Source organism: Triticum aestivum, chromosome 1B (genome assembly GCF_018294505.1).
Source record: "Triticum aestivum cultivar Chinese Spring chromosome 1B, IWGSC CS RefSeq v2.1, whole genome shotgun sequence".
Classification (NCBI taxonomy): Eukaryota; Viridiplantae; Streptophyta; class Magnoliopsida; order Poales; family Poaceae; genus Triticum; species Triticum aestivum.
In genome coordinates, this window is record NC_057795.1 from 149,893,343 (window position 1) to 149,907,456 (window position 14,114).

The following is a 14,114-nucleotide window of genomic DNA, read 5'->3' on the forward strand; positions in this document are numbered from 1 at the left end:
TCATTGGTGTACACCACCGAGAGGTCCATGAACCTTTTGTGGGTGTCCACCATGGCACGCATGGTGAACTGCTGCTCGTCGTCGCAGCCGCTTGAATTGCCATTGGAGCCACGCAAGATACCCTCTAAGAATTTCTCGTGGTGGGTGTGCTTCTTGCAATGGTGGTGCGCGATCGAAAGGTTGAAGAGACACAAGGGTTAAATGACCGTTGTAATAAATGGGGGCCGGCCGGCCTGTAATCATCACGTCTTGTCATGGCGTTCATAGCGGAGGATTCCAGTGCACGCTTGACAACACCGCACCGCACGCGTGGGCTCTAAGAGGCGTCAAATGTATTGTCGATGAGCCTGTTCCCACGCTACCACGCAAGCTTCCCGCCCGGCTAGTTTGGCCACGCGTCGGCTAGAAGAGGGACAAATCATGGGCGTTTACTGGCAAAAAGCTTTGTAAAAACAAAGTGTGTGGAATGACTTCGGTCATAAGTTTACCCGTGGGTGATGAGGTCAAAGTTACACAGAAGGGTGATGATGGACATTCGAGTGTGATGATTAATTTTGCGCTCTACAGGGCACATGGTGGAAGAAACCAACTGTGTGCAATAATGACGAAGATCGCAGTTGAGTTAGCTATACAGATCGTGTGCTGTGAGATCGACAAGGTAAACAGATTCGAGAATGGTTAATAAAATCTAAGACCATTGCGTATTAAGGTCAAAATAATGCTACCAATATACGAGTCTCATACGATGCCATTTCAATGATTGTACCACAAAAGCTCAAAATATCACAACATTCAAATTCCAGAGTTATATGGCTCCAATTCGAAGATTACAAGGTTCAAACTAATATTAGAAATGAAATTCAGCTCATCAGCTACAAATGTTCATGCTGATCCGCTGAACATGGATATCAGAGAGGTTCAAACTAATATTACCACTTCTAAGTCTGGTTTCGAAACCTCACAATTTTTGCAAAGGGGTCAGCCACTGAGAAGTCATGTATGGGGTTGACACAATGACTTCCGATTACTTTGTCATCTAAAGTTCCAAAATGAAATTCAGCATTTTTGGAGCCTATTCCATTCTGCCATTCTGCCGCAGGCGCCGGCGCCGATCAACATACCATTCATTTTTGCGAAATAAATGTTGGGCAAACCTCATTTCCTTCAGCACCCTTGCTCTGAGAACAAAGAACCTGGCGAATATAATCTCCGGTAAGGTCCCTCAGTAGGAGTTCAAAGTAATTTCTGAGAGATGCAGATCTAGGCGTTCGACCTGATTGTTATATTGTATCACATTATCCACCACTGGGCCTAATCTTATCTGCAAAAGAAGAAAACATGTTAGTGGTTACATGTAGTTTTGAACATTACTACATGCCTATTTGGTTTGCAGGATTTGTAAAATGCACTAACATGCCATCTTTGATCTGACATGATTAACATGGGAATTTGATTACATTATAGGAAAATGTAGCCTTATTCACAAGAGGTTGGAGTGGGTGAAAAGTTCCCTAAGAAACTAGTACAGATGAATCCAAAGGAGAAATGCTTATTGATTGTAACCATATGGATCAAGCAACCAATATGGGGGGGGGGACATGTATGTACTGAAATCCTCCAAAAGAATCCTTCAGAAATCGTAGTACATTGTCATTGTAAACTTGGAAAAAGGTGTCATAAATTGAACTCCCTTATGGTTATCATTTATTAGGAAAGGAACATCACCTCGATATATAGCTTCTCCAAGCACGGAAAGCATCTCAGGAAACTGATAACTTGCTCCAGGTTGGGGCCGATAGATTCTAGTGCCAAGACCTTCACTGTGCGTAGTTTTAGGGTCAAGCTTGTCGGAATCATTTTCTGAATGACAGACGAACAAACATCTTCAAAATTAAAAATAATGTTAATTTGTAGAAGGAGAGGTAGAAGGCGGCTGTTGTACCTGAATGGGTGTTGATCCAATAATAAGTTCGGAGTATTTGTCGGACGAGTAGCCCACCACTATCAATTTCGGCGCAGAAATGACATTGATTCTTGTTGGACCTTCTTGATCAACTACAAGTAATCTCTCAAGTGCATGTGTGTCCTTAATGACCATACCATGGTACACATCTTGTGATGTCTTCTTGTGCACCGGCAACACACATAAATAGTCCGGAGAGTCATGAAGGTGATGTGGGAGGTACTCAACCCATTGATCGCCTAAAGACGAAGGTACTCGAGTGCACTACAACCACGAAGCAGGCGATCCATGTCACCATTTGAGAGGCAGACCACGACGAGCTCGAGGTGCTTCAGTCGTGGTATAATAAGAGCGGGCGCGTCATTAAGGGGGGATGGCGGTTCCTGAACTTGGCGACGCGCAGCATGGGCGCGAGGCGGAGTGCGAACAATGGCAGCGACCGCATATGCCCATCATCAAAAGTGAGCTCCTCGAGCTGATCTAGGGCGGGGGATTGGAACCAGTCGTCAAGCTTGGCTCAGTCCTTGCCATTGGAATGGAACTTGCCCATTCTAAGGCCTCTTGTTGGGCCAAGGTGACTGTCGAGGATCTTGGAGAATACATCCAAGCTTTTGTGATAGCCATGGCAGAGCTCGTGGGTGTCGATGAGGTCAAGAGGGCTGGAGTCCCATAGGGGGCACCACTGCCAGGAAAGGACGGTTGTCCGTGCCCCATATTTGATTGGAAGGAGGGAGATGATGACTGTCAACATATCATCGGGGAGGCTGGTGATGAAGTCTAGGCCTGCTGGATTCGCTTGCGGTTCTAGCTCACCCCGCCTCCGCTTGTTGGCATCCCCGTTCTCCACCTCTGGAGTCTCCTTGTCAGCAGCGCTTTCTGATAGAAATGGGAGTACATTGAATATTTAGTTAAAACAGGGCAATAGAAAAGTGCATTGGTAACTAGAAGTTATTAGGTAGGAATATAGTAAGAAAAGGGAATAACAGTTGGTTGCTTAAATACTACACAATTCATTTGATATTGCTGGGTAAGTCAACATGCAGATAGTTGAAAAGAAAACTTACTTCGAACAAAGTCTGGATGGATGATATCGTCGGGGAAGTTACCATATATCTCATGACCAGGCCCTTTTATGTGCAGTGGAATTCTAGTGCCAGGTTTCAGTTCATAAAACTTAGAAATTTCTTTCCAAAAAGCCAGGTGCCAAAATAGGAGTCACCACATTCATCAAGTCTTACAGTAGCAACGATTGTAAATCCATGGTTTATGTGCAGTATGACATCCCTGCAGTCTTGATGTATGTAAAGGGAAAGATTGTGCACTACAGATTCTGTTGCATAGCAAGGGATGCGCTGAAGAAAATGGTAGGATTGTTAAAGAAAATATGGTAACATGCAAATATGTGCCCAAATTGAAAGAACTGTACAGTAGTCGAAACCGATGGACAAAAATCAATAATTAAACAGATAGGGTAAACATGATGTCATGGAAATATGAGAGTAATCAAAAGAACAATATATCATTAATTTGCCTAATATAGAAAGAAGAGGGGGGAAATCCCCTTTAACGTATATGCTGCATGTGGCACCTTTTATCCAAGTGTAGTAATATTTAGAATATGTTCTGGAAAGTAGGCCATGCCAGCCGATTTAGGGTGAGATTGAACATACCACGCACATCCTCAACTCATCTGGTACGGTGAGATGGAATGTCTAGCGGAGGTCGCAAGGTCCTGATGTGTCCGCGCACTGTACACTCTATGAACGGAAGAAAACCCTCAAATCAGCTTGAATAAAACTAAATTCACGGCGATTTCAGCTGGGTGATTAAAGGAGGCAGATGAACTGGGATAAGAGATGAGATAATATCTCATTAAATTAGTTACCTTGTTGTCCATGAGAAAGAACCCTCAGTACGGCAGATTCCCCAACCGAGCGGAGCTGGGTCGACTGCGAGCAACATCGAGAAAGTCGATGGCGATAGGCGGTGGCAAGCAAAAGTGGCGAAATGCGGTGGGCTTTGCCGGCAGCCTGGCAGCGGCGGCAGGCGTCAAGGTAAGTGGTTACCGCCACGATAGGCGGTGCCATGCATAGACGCGGAGGAGCTTGTGCAGGTGTGACTGGAGACTGGAGGGGGTGGTGGGCGGGGTGAGGGTTTTTGTGACGTGGGGATGGTGAGGGTTTTCTTTTTTCTTTGTTGAATTGGGTGGTGAGGGTGTTCTGTCAAGAATTTTGGAGGCGACGGTTTGCTAGAGCCAACCGTGTGTGATTGACGCAACATGCAAAATGAAAGTCATTGCACATGGTTCCAATTTTGGGAACTGTGTGTGATTGATGTACTACCTCCGTCCTGGTTTATTAGTCCCCTTTGTAACTTTTACCAAATTTTGACCAGATATTTAACTAAGAAATATTTATGCATGTCACCAAAAATTATATCATTGAACATTATGCTCAAATACCCATCCAATGATATAATTTTTGCTGACTTGCACTAACATTTTGTTAGTTAAACCTTTGGTAAAAATTTAACAAAAATTACAAAGGGGACCAATAAACCAAGACGGAGGTAGATTCCACCAACCGAACTGATTGCATCCATATCCCACAGTTAGACATAAGTAAACATAGATTAAACATACTCAGACATAGAAAATAAGCGTACACGTACACAAGCATAGTTCAACCATAAGTACAGAGTTCAACCGTCATTAAGCATACTCAAGCTTACATAGTTCGATCCCACATCTCATCTCACATGCTGGCATGATCCTGAAGCTTCTCCATGTACTCGGCGTACGCACCGTGCGCCACCGTGCGAGAATAGTTCTGCTTGAAGGAGCCAACAACCCATCCTCTTACATGCTCCAGAACACATAGATACGCGTCATGAAGCTTGTGGTTGCAAAATGGGCATCGATAGCCACCGTTCCAGGTCCTAATACGCCTGTTATGCATTCCCACATAAAGCTCCCTCATGATTTGCCTCTTGTACCTCCTCTGTCCATCTTCATCCTCGCTGTCCACATCGTCAGACAGCACCTATACAAATAGTAAAACAAATTTGGCATCAAATCAATGATTACATGCCGTGAAGTAGGATTAGGAATTTATGGCTATTTATTTATACATATCCAAAGATTATGGTTCAATTTTTAAGCACAAACATCTATGTACAGACCAATCTTGAAAAAAAATGGCACAAACATATGTAGATCATTCAAAATCAATTGTCAAGTCCTGGCTAGGAATTATTAGCACGGACACTAACCCTAGCCGGATTACTAGCAGAAACCATTGTCACTGATGAAACAACTAATCACTAATCACTTGTACAATTCAAACAATCAATACACTACACGGATCTAACGAAACCTACTCTGGTTTCATGGATTGGGAGAACATAACCATAGTATTTCTATTCCAGAAAGGAGAGGCAGGAGTAACCAGAGAAACCCTATGATCTATCTGACACATAAATGGGTATAGATGACTAACCAGCTGTCCGTCGGAGTCGGAGTCGTCACCGTAGTGGTCATCGGAGTTGTCGCCGGAGTGGTCGTCGGAGTCGTCGCCGGGGTCGTCACCAGACTTGGTGTGGAACTCCGCCTCCGGCTGTGGAAGCTTGACGCCGTCGACGATGTCAGGGTACAGCAATAACTCGCAGGCGGTGACGGCAACCTCTGTCTCCATCTACACGCCGTGTTCCGGTGCTTTAGCAGCCCCGGCGTTGCCACTCCCTCCAATGGGCCGCTTCGGTGGCATCCTCATAAACTCACGGCTTTGAGGACTGAGAGCGGCGTCGAGGATGCAAGCGGAGAGAGAGGATTGTGTGTGTGGCGAGGATGGGGGGTGCGGCCGCTCGGGCGCACCATTAATATGGAGTAGTGGGAGTTGTGGGAGAGAGGCGGGCGGTGGTCAAACCGATGGCTCGCCTGCCGGTGATAATACGCACAGGACTGCTGGCATGCCTACCAAAGTTTCACACAGCTACTCGCACGCCTCCTGATAACACTGCGCAGTGAGCACGCCTCCATCAATTCACACACCTGCACGCACGCATCCCAGTCTGCCTGCACTGCGGACTGCTCGCATGCGTCCTGTCAACTCACGCCTGCTCGCGGCACACGGGTCGTGCAGTGGCACGTATATTGTTTTTCTATTTGGATGATTAATGCTGCTGCTTTATTGCTTAACTGAAGCATGGCAGGTATCCATTGTTGGTCTAACGCTCACGGTTCAAATAAATAATCTGTTAGGGATATTGGTTCCCAATTATTAATAATCTCCCGTTTGTAATTAGATAAAGATTACATCAAAACTGGTCTCAAATTTGACAAAAACAAATACAATGCCACTTTGTATTGGTGTCCATATGCAACACGATAAGTTTCATGAACATCAAATAAGTTTTGGATGTACTAGAATTTAAAAATCAAGATTCTCAATGTTTGAAAATTGTTGCACGGGGAGTAAACATGCACCTAGTGAGACACATGTGTTTTTGCATTCCATTTAGGTGCATTGTCACGTGTGCATGTAGCTCAAATTTAATTTTTGCACATTATACCCGTAGAAAATCAATCAATTAATGTACTAAAACGTCTTAATGATCTCTATTTTTTCGAAATGAAAACGTCCCTCCTTTTTTAACATATGTTCACTGTGGGATAATCAATTTAACATGCATCGCAGTTCTGGTGGATTTGCGGTGTGTGTGTGTGGGTGTGTGCGTCTGGGGGTGGCGGGTGGCTCGCAGTACACTACGAGTTGTGAGCCACCATGTGGGGTTGGCGGTTTTGTTAGGCGGGCCGGTGCCACATCAGAGTCGTGAATTCGTTATTCAAAACATTACACAACCCTTTCATACATACATGTTTTGGCCACATGCAGTCGATGGTTGTCCTACACGACACTCGATACTCGCGTGTGACGCTTTCTATGGGCCCGCGAGGTCGTTGTCCATCACTTTGACGAACAGCCGACAGTGAGGTTAATTTGACCAGCAAGGTAGAATCTTTTTTGTTTGTGTTATGGTGGTATATAGTACACGTCGAAGAGGTGGGAGGGGACTAGCACATATCCAATACGTACGCATTCGTGAACAAGTACACCTCACTTAGTGTCGGGACTTTTCGGTTTCCGAGGCATGTGCCACATCAAAATTGTGAAATTGGCTATTCAAACATCACACAACACCTCTTTGGGCCACATGCATGCACGCGGTGGTTATCCTAGCTAGGACACTCACGTGTGACGCTTCCATCTGTGGGCCCACGAGGCCATCGTCGATGCATGCATGCATCACTTTGACCTACATCGGGAGAGGTTAATTAATTTCACCATCGATGAGGATTCTTTTGGGTTGTACATATTACGGTAGGAGCATATAGTATGCGTTGAAGAGGGGGGAAGGGGACCATCATATGTAGTACGCTTCATGAACCTCGCTCTGTGTGGGTTCATGGTTTATGATTTTTGAGGCATGTGGCACATCAAAGTTGTGCATTTTGGGTATTCAACATATATATGTTTGGCCCACATACAAAGCAATGGTGGTTGTGCTCTCGCACCCACTTAAGTGGTTATCAGCGATGTCGATGCTTTCCATCTGTGGGCCTGCTTGGTCCATCACTACTTTTTTCCTGACAACGAGAGAGGTTAATTTGACTTAGGAGGGGATTGTTTCTTTGCTGGTAATACGGTATATATATAGGTCATGCTCTGGGATGACATGCATGATATAGTTTGAGCACACACACATGCATGTGTACGCATGTATCCCTCCCATTGAGTCGAAGTGGCTAGTACAGCAACATGTCATGAACCGATCTCGCTCTGTGTGGGGAGTGTATGATTTTCGACGCATGCGCCACATCAATGTTGTGAAATGGTATTCAAACATGAATGCACGCACCACCTCCATACATATGCATGTATTGGTTGCCTTCGAACGTTACACTCCCTCACGTGGTTATCGACGACAAGCCTATATATTCGTGGGCCCGCACGGACATTCATGATCACCTTGACCAACAACAAGATAGGTTACCATGGCAGATTCTTCAATTGGTTAGTGTTATCGTAGTATAGGTCATGGTGAGATTCAGACCTAATTAAGTTTGAGCGCATATACTATGCACGCATGCATGCATGAATCCCCGTCGTTGGCTTGAAGTGTGGTGTAACATACATATGCATCGTCAACCAAACCCTCACTCAGTGTGGGGATTTCTAGTTCGAAATCACGGTGCCACATAAAGTTGTTCCATTGTGTACTCAAAAACACACCTCTCCATACATATGTTTGGGCCACACGCATGGAGTGGTTGTCTTCGGGGACTAGCTACTTGCGTGATTATTGGCGAGCTAGCCAATCGCCGGGGTCGCATGGACGGCCATCACTTTGACCAACAACAAGAGAAGTTGTACGACCAAGGTCGATTATTCTTGGTCCGTTTACGATCCATCTTGGTGAGATATGCCTCTCTGGCCCGCCGACTGAAAGTGTGTGTGGGGGGGCGCTACTACTTTGCACTTTGCTTGGCGAATCTCGGTTGGGGGGCATGCATTCACGGCTTAGGATTCCCTTCTTACCGACACGAGGGGGCTGCTAGCTACTTCACACTTTGCTAGGTGAACCTCGGTTGGGGGGGCATGCATTCATAGCTTAGGATTCCCTTCGTGCCGACATGAGGGAGGGGGCTGCTAGCTATTTCACACTTTGCTAGGTGAACCTCGGTTGGGGGGAGGGGGTATGCATTCATAGCTTAGGATTCCCTTCGTGCCGACACGAGGGGGGGCTGCTAGCTACTTCACACTTTGCTAGGTGAACCTCGATTGGGGGGAGGGAGGATGCATTCATAGCTTAGGATTCCCTTCGTGCCGACACGAGGGGTGGTGGGGGAAAGCAATACCGTGCACTTTGCAAGATAGGTGCCACATCAAAGTTGCATTTGGTATTTGAAAATCAAACCACCCTTTTCATACATAAATTTGGTCCACATGCAAGTGTGTTCGTGTTCTGACCCTCTCTCGCATCATTTTTTGCCAAATTTATGAACATTAGAGAAGTCGGATGACGCAACAGACACGGTTCACTCAAACTAACAGTGTGCATTGGGCTCAATGAGGCTTCCCCTTTGAAAAATATCTACCCGCCTGGACCTTTTTTCTGTTTGATAACACACGGTTATTCTGTGTCGACCGTGTGTGATGTTTCTTGTTCCCAATCCCGCTTGCATCCCTCGAAAATATCTGCCCGCCTCAAGGGTTTTTCTGTTTCATAACACACGGTTGTTATCTCCGGACCGTGTGTGATGCACCATCATAAAAAATTTCAATAGCCCCGGCATTTCACTCCCGCATTTGACTCCCGCATAGTAAAATTTTCAGTACCCGCGTCATTTCCTCGAACACACCCCCGCCCCCCTCCACACACACACACACACCAAAACCTTCTCGGGCGTGCACACACACGCACACCCCCTCCCTTGCTCGAAACCCTAGCAAGGTCCCCCCGCCGCCGCCGCAAGGCCTTCATTGTCAACATCTGCCGGTTTGCCCAGGCAGCTTACCCACCGATCTCCATACCCATGCCGCCCTGAGTTTCTTAGATGACGCCTACCAAACGCCCCCTTTCCCACAAATCCCCATCCCCATCCCGCACTTTGGAGCATCGCAGCCTAAGCTTGGCTATGCTTCCCATGGAGCTCGAGGAGCGACTGGACCAAAAGAGGTGTATCGCGGCCTCTTCGCCCGACGTCGCCGAGGAAGTTGACGACCATTACTGGCGGCAGGCACTCAAGCAATGGGCTAGAGTATGTAGGCATTCTTGGCCGTCGGCTACAATACCGAGGTCATTGACAGCGACAGCCTGAGGCGGGCTATGTCACAGGTTAAGTGGCCCACCCCCAACCCCTCGGGTTCAACCGCCATCAATCTCATCCATGGCCCCGCTGCTGATCTCCTCTGGCTCGCTGTCAACAATTTTCCATCCTACATCACCATCGAGCCCCTTTTGTCATTCCTGAAGGACACATTCTGCGACGCTGGCTTGGGATCCACAGCTTCCAAGTCAGACCTCATCGACGGCGACCATGAGGAGGAGGGCACCCTCTCTGGCTCTTCCAAGGGCAAAGAGCCCATCTGCTCTTCCGAGGGGAAAGCTCCTGTGTGCGACATTAGGGAGGGCACCCTACAACTAGGCTCTTCCAAGGGGAAGGGGCCCATCTGCGACAACATGGAGCGCATCCAGGGTCTATGCTCTTCCCACGAGAACGAACCCATCTGTGACAAGTGAGAAAAGCCATGATTTGTTTTGATGTGCCTCTTCACAAGGGAAACCCATGATTTGTTTTGTTGAGTCCCTTTTGTAGTGTAGTGAGAATATGTCCAGTTTTAATTGCTATATCTGGTTGTTTGCAGTATGCCTTGTTTATTTCAGTTGTTCACAATGTGATGCTCTATACGTGCAATTATTTACTGTGCAGTACATTTCATCAATCCAGTTTTAAGCATGCCGATAGGAATGCATATATTTGCTTGCTGTTAAGCCTATTATAGCTAGCATATGCCTCTTTTAAAGTTTTTTGATTGTTTGTAGTTAGCATATGTCCAGTTTCAAATGCTATCTTTGGTTGTTCGTAGTATGCCTTGTTTATTCCAGTTATTCACAACGTGATGTTCTATATGTGCAAGTATAAACTATGCAGTTCAATTTCATCAGTACCAGTTTCAACAATACCACTATGAATGACTACATTTGGTTGCTGCATCTTGTAGTTAACACGCCTTTCCATTTTTATTTAACAATAACCAGTGTACTTAGACCGGCACAATACCAGTTTGAATGACTATGTTTGCTTGTTGTTAAATGTTAGGCATGTTGCAATTAACACACCTTTCGACTTGTTTTGCTTTACTAGCGTGCTTAAACCTGCACATTGAAGCTATCTTTTGGAGATTATTTTGTCTGCCATGGATAATTTTGGTTGATATTTAGCCTGTTGTGCTTAACATGCTTCTTGATGTACCTACACAGGACAATTTTGGGAACAACTACTAATTTCCATCGAGGTTAGTTTCATCCCATGGCTTATATATGCTCACTATTCAGGATATCAGTAGCTGGTACCATATAGGCTGGGGGCTGATAAGGGACTAATCGGTGAATCGGACTTTTAACTGAATATATCTGCAACCCATTTATCGTTAGGTTAACTAGGGCCATATGTAATATACCTGAGGCTACATAGCAACATGCACTGTACTTAATGTCTAAATATGCAATCCTAGGCTACATAGCAACAAGGAAGAGTGTTACATTAAAGTTCTGATGATGTCTAGATATACGTAGAAGAGCAGCAGCAGCAACAACAACAACACAGCCCTATTTGGATACCCAACTTAGCTAGAGGATAGAGTTAGTTTCTAGCTCATGATTAACCCTGAACTAACTCCATCCAAAGAGTTGTTTGGATGGCAGGGTTAGATTGACAATTAATGCACTAGGAGAACTAGCTCCAATTAGCACCTCTTGGGTTGGATAGTTTTTGGGTGGGTTATAGATGCAACTAGCTCAAACTAGATCTCATGTTTAGATATACTTTAGGGCTATTTGAGCCCGAACTAGCTCAAACTAACTGTAACCCATGGAGACAACAGTAGTTGATCAGCCGATAATTTGTAAGAATGCAATGAACTCCTTCCGGCCCATAATATAGATGTTAATTCATCTAATATGTAAGTATATTGGATGTCATAAGATATTATAAAAGAGTGTTGTACTACATCATTGTGCAATTGTTGTTTAGCTTCTAATATTAACTTGGTGCTTTTAGGTACATATGTCATTGGTAAAGATCCGTGCTTCAACCCTTTCAATGTATGGGTGCTACGTCTCGAGCTTGCGTTGGTTTTCCCCGAAGAGGAGAGGATGATGCAGCACAGTAGCGTAAGTATTTCCCTCAGTTTTTTGAGAACCAATGTATCAATCCAGTAGGAGGTTATGCGCAAGTCCCTCATACCTGCACAAAACGATAGCTACTCGCAACCAACGCGATTAGGGGTTGTCAATCCCTTCACGGTCACTTACGAGAGTGAGATCTGATAGAGATAATATTTTTGGTATTTTTGGTATAAAGGTGCAAAGTAGAAAGTAAAGGCAAAGCAAGTAAATAAAGTGATGGAGATTAATATGATGAGAATAGACCCGGGGGCCATAGGTTTCACTAGTGGCTTCTCTCAAGAGCATAAGTATTCTACGGTGGGTGAACAAATTACTGTTGAGCAATTGACAGAATTGAGCATAGTTATGAGGTTATCTAGGTATGATCATGTATATAGGCATCACGTCCGAGACAAGTAGACCAAAACGATTCTGCATCTACTACTATTACTCCACTCATCGACCGCTATCCAGCATGCATCTAGAGTATTAAGTTAAAAACAGAGTAACACCTTAAGCAAGATGACATGATGTAGAGGAATAAATTCATGCAATATGATAAATACCCCATCTTGTTATCCTCGATGGCAACAATACAATACGTGCCTTGCAACCCTTTCTGTCACTGGGTAAGGACACCGCAAGATTGAACCCAAAGCCATGCACTTCTCCCATTGCAAGAACTACCAATCTAGTTGGCCAAACCAAAGGGATAATTCGAAGAGACTTGCAAAGATAACTCAATCATACATAAAAGAATTCAGAGAAGATTCAAATATTATTCATAGATAAGCTGGATCATAAACCCACAATTCATCGGTCTCAACAAACACACCGCAAAAAGAAGATTACATCGAATAGATCTCCACGAGAGAGGGGGAGAACATTGTATTAAGATCCAAAAAGAGAGAAGAAGCCATCTAGCTACTAGCTATGGACCCGAAGGTCTGAAGTAAACTACTCACACTTCATCGGAGGGGCTATGGTGTTGATGTAGAAGCCCTCCGTGGTAGATGCCCTCTCCGGCGGAGCTTCGGAACAGGCCCCAAGATGGGATCTCATGGATACAGGAAGGTACGATGGTGGGATTAGGTTTTTGGCTCCATCTCTGGTCTATTGGGGGTACGTAGGTATATATAGGAGGAAGGAGTACGTCGGTGGAGCGTCAGGGGGCCCACGAGGTAGGGGGGCGCCCAGCGGGGGTGCCCTCCACCCACGTGACCGCCTCTGGCGCTTCTTGGAGTAGGGTCCAAGTCTCCTGGATCACGTTCGGTGAGAAGATCACGTTCCCGAAGGTTTCATTCCGTTTGGACTCCGTTTGATATTCTGTTTCTTCGAAATACTGAAAAAGGCAAAAAAACAGCAATTCTGGGTTGGGCCTCCAGTTAATAGGTTAGTCCCAAAAATAATATAAAAGTGGAAAATAAAGCCCATTATAGTCCAAAAAAATAGATAAAGTAGCATGGAGCAATCAAAAATTATAGATACGTTGGAGACGTATCAGGCATCCCCAAGCTTAATTCCTGCTCGTCCTCGAGTAGGTAAATGATAAAAAGAGAATTTTTGATGCGGAGTGATACTTTGGCATAATTTCAATGTAAATCTTCTTAATCATGGTATGAATATTCAGATCCGAAAGATTCAAGACAAAAGTTCATATTGACATAGAAATAATAATACTTCAAGCATACTAATCAAAGTAATCATGTCTTCTCAAAATAGCATGGCAAAAGAAAGTTCATCCCTACAAAATCATATAGTTAGGCTATGCTTTATTTTCGTCACACAAAGATGTTCCCAACTTCTATACCCCCGATGACAAGCCAATCAATTGTTTCATACTTAAATAATCTCAAACTTTTTCAACCTTCACGCAATACATGAGCGTGAGCCATGGATATAACACTATGGGTGGAATAGAGTATGATGATGGGGATTGTGTGGAGAAGACAAAAAAAGGAGAAAGTCTCACATCAACGAGGCTAATCAATGAGCTATGGAGATGCCCATCGATTGATGTTAATGCAAGTAGGGATTGCCATGCAACGGATGCACTAGAGCTATGAATGCTCAACAACAAAAAACTAGTGGGTGTGCATCCAACTTGCTTGCTCATGAAGACCTAGGGCATTTTGAGGAAGCCCATCGTAGGATTATACAAGCCAAGTTCTATAATGAAAAATTCCCACTAGTATGAACAAGA